Genomic DNA, 9090 nt, shown 5'->3' on the forward strand with positions numbered 1-9090 from the left:
TTGAGAAGTAAGTCCACTAAAGTTTTGCCTTGGGATCTGTTCTCAAGCCTCCTAAGTAGTTAAGAGTACGCATGGGATCCCCTGGTGCCAAGTAGTAAGACTATTTTTAAAGCAACTAGTCATATATATGACTTAGGCTTTTGAATACCTCAGGAAAAGATTAAAAGAGCAGAGAAGCACAGAGGATAGGCAGAATTTTAACTAGCTACTTAGAGGCTGAATAAGCTTAGCTTGCTACTCTGGAGTCTGATATCTGAAGACCACTGTTCAATTATGACAATACAATCGATTATCTCAAAAAAAAAACAAAAACAAAAACAGAATTGTAGCAAAAGAAACAAAAGGAAAAGTGAGGAACAACTCAACACATAGATTCAAATGAAACAAAACAACCCAAGAAACCACAAATTAATTCAATACTCAAGAATCTGCAGGAAATGAAAGACGTAAAAAAAATAAGCTATGACAAGCTTATGAAATTCGTAACTACATGGGTGTGCACTGTTGTGAGGACAGTGGCTAAAGCCCAGACTGAACAGAAAGTTCTCTACACAATGCCATGCACCTGTTATTCTAAAATCCAGGAAGAATACCATCAAGTGGACTGAGGCCAAGTTCATACACAAGTAGGAGGCCAGTATCTAGCTAAAAAATAATCAGGATAACTTAGGGCTGGGGACATGACAAAGTGGTAAGAACACCCATTGAAGGGGCAGAAAACACTCAATTCAAACTCTAATATTAGGGGTATTAAATAAAAAAGCTATGATTTTAAATAATTAAAACAATTGTAACACCTGAGTATTTGAGTCTAGAAAAATCCATGCAAGAGATAGAATGAACCAATGTTCCAAAGCTACTTTAGTGATAATGTTTAGTGATACTTCAGACAAAACAGAGTTACCTTGCAAATGAGCATGAATGTGCATTTGGGTGATGGAAATACTCTACTTACACAGGTGTAAATAGACTTTTTTGGGTAGATTGTAGTTCTTGAACTAAGAGCCTGGCTGAGGTCCCTGAGCTTTTACTCTGAACGCTACCACTCTAATACTTTGAGCCACAGTTCCAATTCTGATTTTCTGTTGTTTGTTTGGAGATAAGAGGTTCATGGACTTTCCTGCCAGGATGGCTTCAAACCATGATCATAAGATCTCAGCCTCCTGAGTAACCAGTATTCCAGGCATGAGACGTCGATGTTTTTAATAATTTAGTAAATTGTATAGTTACAGAAGTTATAAATTATCATTGTAACATGTATAATATATGTGTGTAAGCACAGATCAATGCATACAGTTAGAAATATATTAACGTATTTTTGCATCTACAGGAGATTTATGAAATCATACTTCATTAAAAAATAAAATGGAAACAAAAGTTAATGAGGAGCAAAACAAAGGGAATTGTTACACGTTTCTTGTTGTTGAATGGAATATGAATTGTGAGAATCAGTTTGGGAAAACTATCTCTACTTTAACAAAATGGATAATTGCTATTAATTCCAATCCATCTATTTGCCCATATTGTGCATCCTCACACCTGAGTGTCAAAATCAAACCATACTTTTTGCCTTTGTATTTAACTCACCTATTATAATTTAGAGGATAGATGAAGTAATAAAATAAAGATTAAAATAATAGTAAGTGAGGCTATGAGTCAGAGCTGAAAAAGATTTTAAATATGATAATAATTATTTAAATTGCATATTTCTTACTTTTAATCTGTTGTTATGTCACTCATTCCCACATTAGGAAAGTACATAGAAGGTTCTCACTAAATTATATGCAATTATTAAAATGTATTGAAAGAATATGGGCAGTGTGGTTTTAGCTTATTGAGACCTGTATGGGGTAGTGTGTTTTTGAGGACTTGCAATACGTTGTGATGGAGATGAAGGGAAGGATGTGCTGGAAAACTGGCTAGAGGATTTCTCCCAGAAAGATAGTGATGAATTCTTCCAAAAGATTACAGTAAAATCACTTTCCCAACCATGCTCACTACTGCACTATTCACCGGAGCCAAGTTATGGAAACAGCCCAGATGCCCTTTGGCGGAGGGATGGTTGGCAAAAGTGTGTCATATATACGTAAGTGTATTGTACCTATCCATTATGAAGACTGTTACGTTATTTGCAAAGAAATGGCTAGATCTAAAAATACGTTAAGTAAACGAAGTCAGAGTCCAACACACAAAGGAACCATGTTCTGTCTCATATTTGGAAGCTGGAACTTTATACAAGTTTACACAGCAATATTAACCAAATCATGCTATTTGTAGAGGAGTATTTAAGAGATGTAATTTTTTATAAAATTGAACTTTTAATCCAACAAAATGAATACCAGGAAACTATCACTTGGAAGATGTGAGGGCAAGTCAAAGGGAAGGAATAAAGAGAGTTATGGAGGAAGAAAGTGAAGACATAATATTCAATGCAGATAGTATGAAACTAGAAAAAATTAAAGTGTGGTGAGGTTTAGAAGGGTAGAGAAAGTTATATAAAGATCCATTATACTTAAAAACATGATTTATTTAATGGAAATTCCCTTGTACAATTAGTTAAGATAATAAAAATATAATTAAAAACAATGGAGACATCTGATCTTAAACTGTGTTCTCTTAAACCATCAGTCAATATAATAGTTTCCTCCTCAGAAATTTTCTTTGCAAGTGTTTTCCTCATAGTGACAGAAAAATGATCAATGCAATGAATACCAATACATCACATTGCATATCATAAAGAGACACAATAAAAATCACAGTAAAAATGTTAGAATTCACCACATGAGAAAATAACAGGTAGAATTTTCCAAATGTTAATTGATTGTTTTTCCAAGTACTTTACCTATGATATCTAATTTAATCCTCACAATAATTCCATAAAGTGAAACTACTTGGATTTCTAATTCTCAGATGATGATATTGAAGTCTTCAGAGTTGTAATTACTAGTACAACATTGCACACATGGTAAGTGTTAGCCTGAGGTCCATCTCCGACTCTATCAATTAACCTCATTCTATTTTACGACTAAAATACCAGTACTTAGTCTACAAATTCTAGGTAAAATTCCCAGAATTATTGTGTACACTCATAATATTTCACTTTATCTTTGTTAGAAAATAGGGAACTGTAATATGAAAACACAAAGTTCATAATCAATGCATTTACCTCCCTGGTGAAAGGAAGTGCTAAAGTATAATATTCTTGATTTCTAGGTCAAAATATCAGAAATGATATTCTATCCCTTCACTCAAAACTGCACTGCCTGGGGACCCTATCGCTGTTTAACACTGTCTTACTGAAAGAATGACCTCCCCAATTCCTGATGGAAACAAACTGTAGGTCTTATGGACCAATCATTTCCACATTGTAGCTCAACTAAATTGTTTACCATTAGACGTATTTTGATTGCTTTTTATACTCAACATTTTGTGAGAAAGGTACTACTTTAAAATGCTATTACAGCAAGACTGATATAAAAATCACCTTTGACCCCAGATAAATATTTTACCTTTCATGTACCCAAAAATGCAGTCTGACCTATCATTAATGTTAGGAATGAGAGGATAAAAAATCATAGACAACAAGACCTAAGCATGAATTAAAGCCTCTCCAACTTGTGAATACAATTTTTTTAAAAAGACATAAAGAGCTGGGAAGGTGGCGTAGTGGTAGAGCGCTTGCCTTGCATGCATGAAGCCCTGGGTTTGATTCCTCAGGACCACATAAGCAAAAAGAAAAAAGCCGCAAGTGGCAGTGTGGCTCAAGTGGAAGAGCACTAGCCTTGAGCTGAAGAGCTGAGGGACAGCGCCAAGACCCAGAGTTGAGGCCCCACTACCAGACTCCCACCCTCCCCCAAAAAAGACATCAATACTACTACATTTGTTCAAAATTTCTTATGATACTGAAGATTCAATTGTAAACTGTTAACACTTGAAAATATCTCATTTTCTTGGGAGTAGAAAACAAAACATAAGATTAATACTAATCATTTTCAAAGACCTTTATTTATACTACAAATTCACTCTTATAAGTGCAAAGATTCTAAAAATAGCTGAAGCATAGTGTCAAAAAGCACATAATTTAACTTCATCATGTACAAAGGACTGTGCTATTAGAAAACAAAGTTACACTAATAATTAGCTCACCCAATTCACTTCTATTCTTTTATTCTATATTTTTAGTTTCATAAAAACTGACTTTTCATAAAATGATGCATAAAAAAGCCTATATACACACGTACATTTTCAGATTTTAACAATGTTTATTCCAGAAATATCTTTTGCTGTATACTCCATGAACAGAAATAACACTAAAATATTCAAAGGGTTTTCAGAAATTGCAAGACTCGCTCTGCGATGTTATTTATATTGGAAAAGATATTCAAAAAGCCTTATTTGTTAAAGTTGTGATAGTTACTCCCACAAAAGAACTATTAATGAAAAAACCTTTGTATGTAAAATACAACTTCAAATGCATCCACAATCTGGGGGTGACATATGCTTTTTGTTTGTTTTTGCAATGTATATCTAACAAACATATCCACAATGCTGATTTTCAATCAATATGATGGAATATTCAAACCTAAAAAATACGGGATTTATTATCTTAGTGTGAATAGATACGATCTTACAAAGAAAGTTATTTTCAACAGAAATCCGGAAAGAGTTTATCCACCTTAATTTTCACAGGAATAACCAGAGAGTAATACCTGTTTTTCAAGTTGGTCAAAATCACTCCATGAGTATATCTTAAAAGTATATAGAATTTAAGAGGTCAAATACATATTTTGTACTAACAGTCATCTTACAGCAATAACTTACTACCTAATTATACGTGTATCTTCTTGCCTAACATATACTAAGAGCTGAAAGTGGCCTCCTTTATCTAACTTAATGGTGTAAATTCTTTGATTATGATGATGCTGTTATTTGACAAATAAAATGTACAGATGGGCGTTTCCACTGAAATGACAGGAAAGAACACTGATAAATAACAACATTGGAGCACAGCTCTTTTCAGCCTCACTCAGTCCACATTGGCAAGCAACACTGCAACCGCACACACACACACACACACACACACACACACACACACATACACATACACACCCTTATGCGCACATGTACACACACATATACATGCATGCCAAATTCAGGGTTTATTGTACAAAATAGTTCAAATAAAATATTAGTGATTAGGAAAAATGATAATTTGCCTTATTACAAAATAATACATAATCCAGTCACCACGGTTGTTACATTTTACCTGTCTCTCCACATGTAACCACTTAATTTATTTTTACTTCATTCACTCATTCATTCATTCATTCATTAGTTTGATGCTAATATTAGAGCTTGAACTCAGGGCCAGGCTCTGTCCCAGAATTTGTTATTTTTTTTATTTTAGTTTTCTCAAGGCTAGCATTTTGCTGCTTATACTAAGCTCCATTTCAAGCTTTTGTGGTTACTTTCAAATCATAATCTAATGAACTGTTTTTTCTTGGTCTGGTTTCAAAGCACAATCATAAGATTTTATCTTTCTGATTAGGTAGGATTAAAGACCTGTGCCACCCGGGTGGCTCCTACTTTTTTCAATACTTATGTAATGCATATACTTAGATAGTAATTTAAAACTGAGAGCATAGAAGCAAGATGTACAGTGATGATATTGTCCTGTCAGAAATTCAAGTTAGTAATGTAAATTTCTTCATAAGACCATACACAAAAAATACTTAAGAAGAAATATGATGATGGTGATGATGATGATGATGATGTGTGTGTGTGTGTGTGTGTGTGTGTGTGTGTGTGTGTGTGTGTGTGTGCTGTTACAATATGTTTCACATATAAGCACTGTGCAGGGGTGTCCAGACATTCACAGTAATTGCGTGAATATCTGTCTTGAGCTACCAACTCATGGACAATGTCTAAGTGTCCACTCTAGGCTTCCTGATGAAGAGGGGTATACTCATCCTCATCCCTAGTATTCATATGAGTGGCCTTTTCGGAAAGTAGTCTCCACAATGTAGTAACTGCAAGGCAAACACTCTAACACTGAGGAACATTGCCAGCCAGAGGATGAAGATTCTTGTCTGTAATTTGGTCAAAGCTATGTCTCTTTATGTAGGCGACTAAAAATATATTTACTAATTTCAAGTAAATACATAAATTCTATTTCCATCTCTTTTAAAAAGTAAAAAAATTGTTTGCTCTGTAAATTGTTAAGAAGCATGGATTTTGCGGCTAGCTAGGTCATTGCACATCTGTATCTCTTTTCCTCTCTCTTTCATGGTTCTCATAGACAACATGGTTGTTCCATAATAATCCTAATTTATTTTGCTTTTATATTTTTGGTTGCATCATTTCACTTTCTGCTCTGCCATTTCCCAAAACAGCACCACATAAACAGAAAAATCCAGAAGTGGTGCTGTGGCTCAAGGGGTACAGCGCTTGCCTTGATTTGAAGAGCTCAAGGACAGTGTCCAGGCCCAGAGTTCAGGCCCCAAAACTAATTTTTAAAAAAAGAATCTAAATACTTGATAATTCTACTAACAGGTCTGACTGAAATCAGTTGAATCACACTTTTCCTGTACAATGAAGGAATAGGTCCAGGCTAGGAAATCAGAGGGAGAAGGCAGGCAGATTGTAAAAGATTGTATCTGTGACAAAACTTTGTGGAAAATGGAATCCAGGATTACTTACTGGTGATTCACTTCTACTTGAAGCATGATTCTGAACTATTGCTTGCTGATTCTGAACTATTGCTTTGATCATTATAATCTCCAAGTAGAAAAAGTGAAATTTAATTGATAGCAAAATACATTTTTATTTCTCATTAAGCATCTTCAATCATCAAAATCACCTGAAGACAATAGTCAGGCTTATTTTTAGATGAAAACAAGTGTCTTTTAAAAAAACAAGAATTTAGGTAGTCATACAAAGGACTTCTATTTTACTACTCACTATATATTTTTCTAATGTTGCATACCAACCTTAGAAAACTACTAGAAAGCTCTTAAAGCCCATATGTTGAATAGTGAGTTCTCTTACACTATAATGTGGTATTTCCCAAATCATTTACATAGAAGGCATTGTTTCCTATTTTCTCATTCCCAGAATAAGCTGCACATGAAGACACCACTGGTCCTCATTTTCAGTCTGTACCTTTGAATACTGAGGAAAATCTTTCCTCTGCTCTCTATCAATTCCCTACTCTCCAGTTAGAATAATTTAGAATAGTAAAAACAGAAAAAGAGAAAATACATCATGGTGAAAAAACATATGCAGAAAATTCACCAGATTTTTCTGACCAGTTCAACCAATGTGAACTATTGGGGAAATATATTGACATCTCATTCCCACTGGCACTCAAAGTCTCTGGTTAGGTAACTCTGACGAAGACATGGAACAAGAGAAAAAAGTGAGGAATGGTATCAATTGTAAGAAAAAAATGGAGTAGGATCCAAGCAAATTTCTTCTTTGGGATGCCGAAATTAATCGGCTTACTATGGTGCAGAGACTACATCCCAAAAAGGCCACCCAGATGAATAATAGGAATGAGGATGAGTATAACCCTCTTCATCGGTTAACCTAGAGTGGACACTTAGACATTGTCCATGAGTTGGTAGCTCAAGGCAGATATTCATGCAATAGCTCTGAATGGCTGGACACCCCTGCACAGTGCTTATATGTGGAATAATACCAGAGTGGCTTTTTTCTTACTTCATCATGATGCAGATACCAATGCCCAAACTAAAGGCCACTTGACCCCTTGCATATTACTGCTAGGAATAGAAATAGCAAAGATACCTTGTATCTACTTCTGTTGAACCACTGTATCAAACCAGGTCTGAAGAACAACTTAGAAGAAACTGCATTTGATATTGCCAAAAGGGTAAGTATGTATCACTACCTCTTTGAAGTTGTGGAAGGCTGTACAAATTGTTCTCCTAAGTCGTAATGGTTTGAATAAGTTTCTTAAATTTCAAAAATTCCAGTCCATCCTTTGTGTCCCTACAAATTTTTTTTTCACAATACAAAGCAACAGCAATACCTCACTTTAAAAATTCATGGATTCCTTGGTATTCTTCAAAGTGAATTGCCTGACTTTGATGTCCAAATGTATTCAAGAGTTGTTTGTATACCTCTATAATGATTTCAGCAGAGTTTGTGATTTTTTTAAATCAGAAATAATTTTAAATTATCTGTTGAAATGAATAGTATAGACACTAAAGATGCAAAGGAGGAGGGTGCAATGCTTGATAAGAAATGTACGCTTTAACCTGCCTATGTAATTGTAACCCCTATGTACAGTGTGTTCACAAAAAATAAAAAATAAAAAAAAACAAAAACAAACAACAACAACAAAAAAAATGTTCCTGGTGCTTTTCTGAAAAAAGTATATCTATGTTTGTATAATGTCCATAATCTATTTCATTCGCTCCTAGATATAAAACATTGAATTCTACATTGTTATATAATGTATAGGTTCATTAATAAATGCATCCTTTCAGATTGCATTCCATATAGAAGAAGTTTAAGATTCCTTTTTTTCCTAGGTCCTAATATTATTTTATTTCTTTTGGATAAAATGACAATGTTATCTAATTTCAAGTTTTGTAAAGGTTATGCTATGTAAAAGCCTTTCTAAGGTGAATATTTCATACAATGATGTCAAACTAACCTTTAATTCTATGAATTACATGTATTGTTACACTTGTATTTTTGTAATCAACCTTTTAATAACTCTTTTTTCATTTCTTGCATCAGAAGAATGAAAAATAAGTAATAATTCACAAATTTTCCTATCATCCTTGTGCAAGTGCCAAGTTAATCTCTGTATTGTTGTAATTTGGGTAGACCTGCTGCTGAAGCATGTAGAATCCTCTAAATTTAAGTACTTAATGATGCAATCTTTATACAGGCATATATCCATGGATGCCTATTTGTAACAAGGATTCCTTATTGTTCCTAAAAATGCTATTGATCTTATTTCTCTAAAATTCTGTGTATAGCGGAAAAAAACTGATATCGTTTGGTAGATTGATCACGTTTATATTTTTTTGTCAATGACTATTTTGTCGTTTTCATTTT

At 34.0% G+C, this 9090-nt stretch overlaps 1 pseudogene; it reads right to left on the minus strand.

Annotated features, from left to right (window-relative positions):
* Positions 1 to 8773: 8773 nt before the first annotated feature.
* LOC122126350 lies at positions 8774 to 8873 on the minus strand (annotated as a pseudogene).
* Between the last annotated feature and the right edge of the window lie 217 nt (positions 8874 to 9090).

The sequence above is a fragment of the Dipodomys spectabilis genome, unplaced genomic scaffold, assembly GCF_019054845.1.
Source record: "Dipodomys spectabilis isolate Male_0828 unplaced genomic scaffold, ASM1905484v1 ptg000275l, whole genome shotgun sequence".
NCBI classification, from domain to species: domain Eukaryota; kingdom Metazoa; phylum Chordata; class Mammalia; order Rodentia; family Heteromyidae; genus Dipodomys; species Dipodomys spectabilis.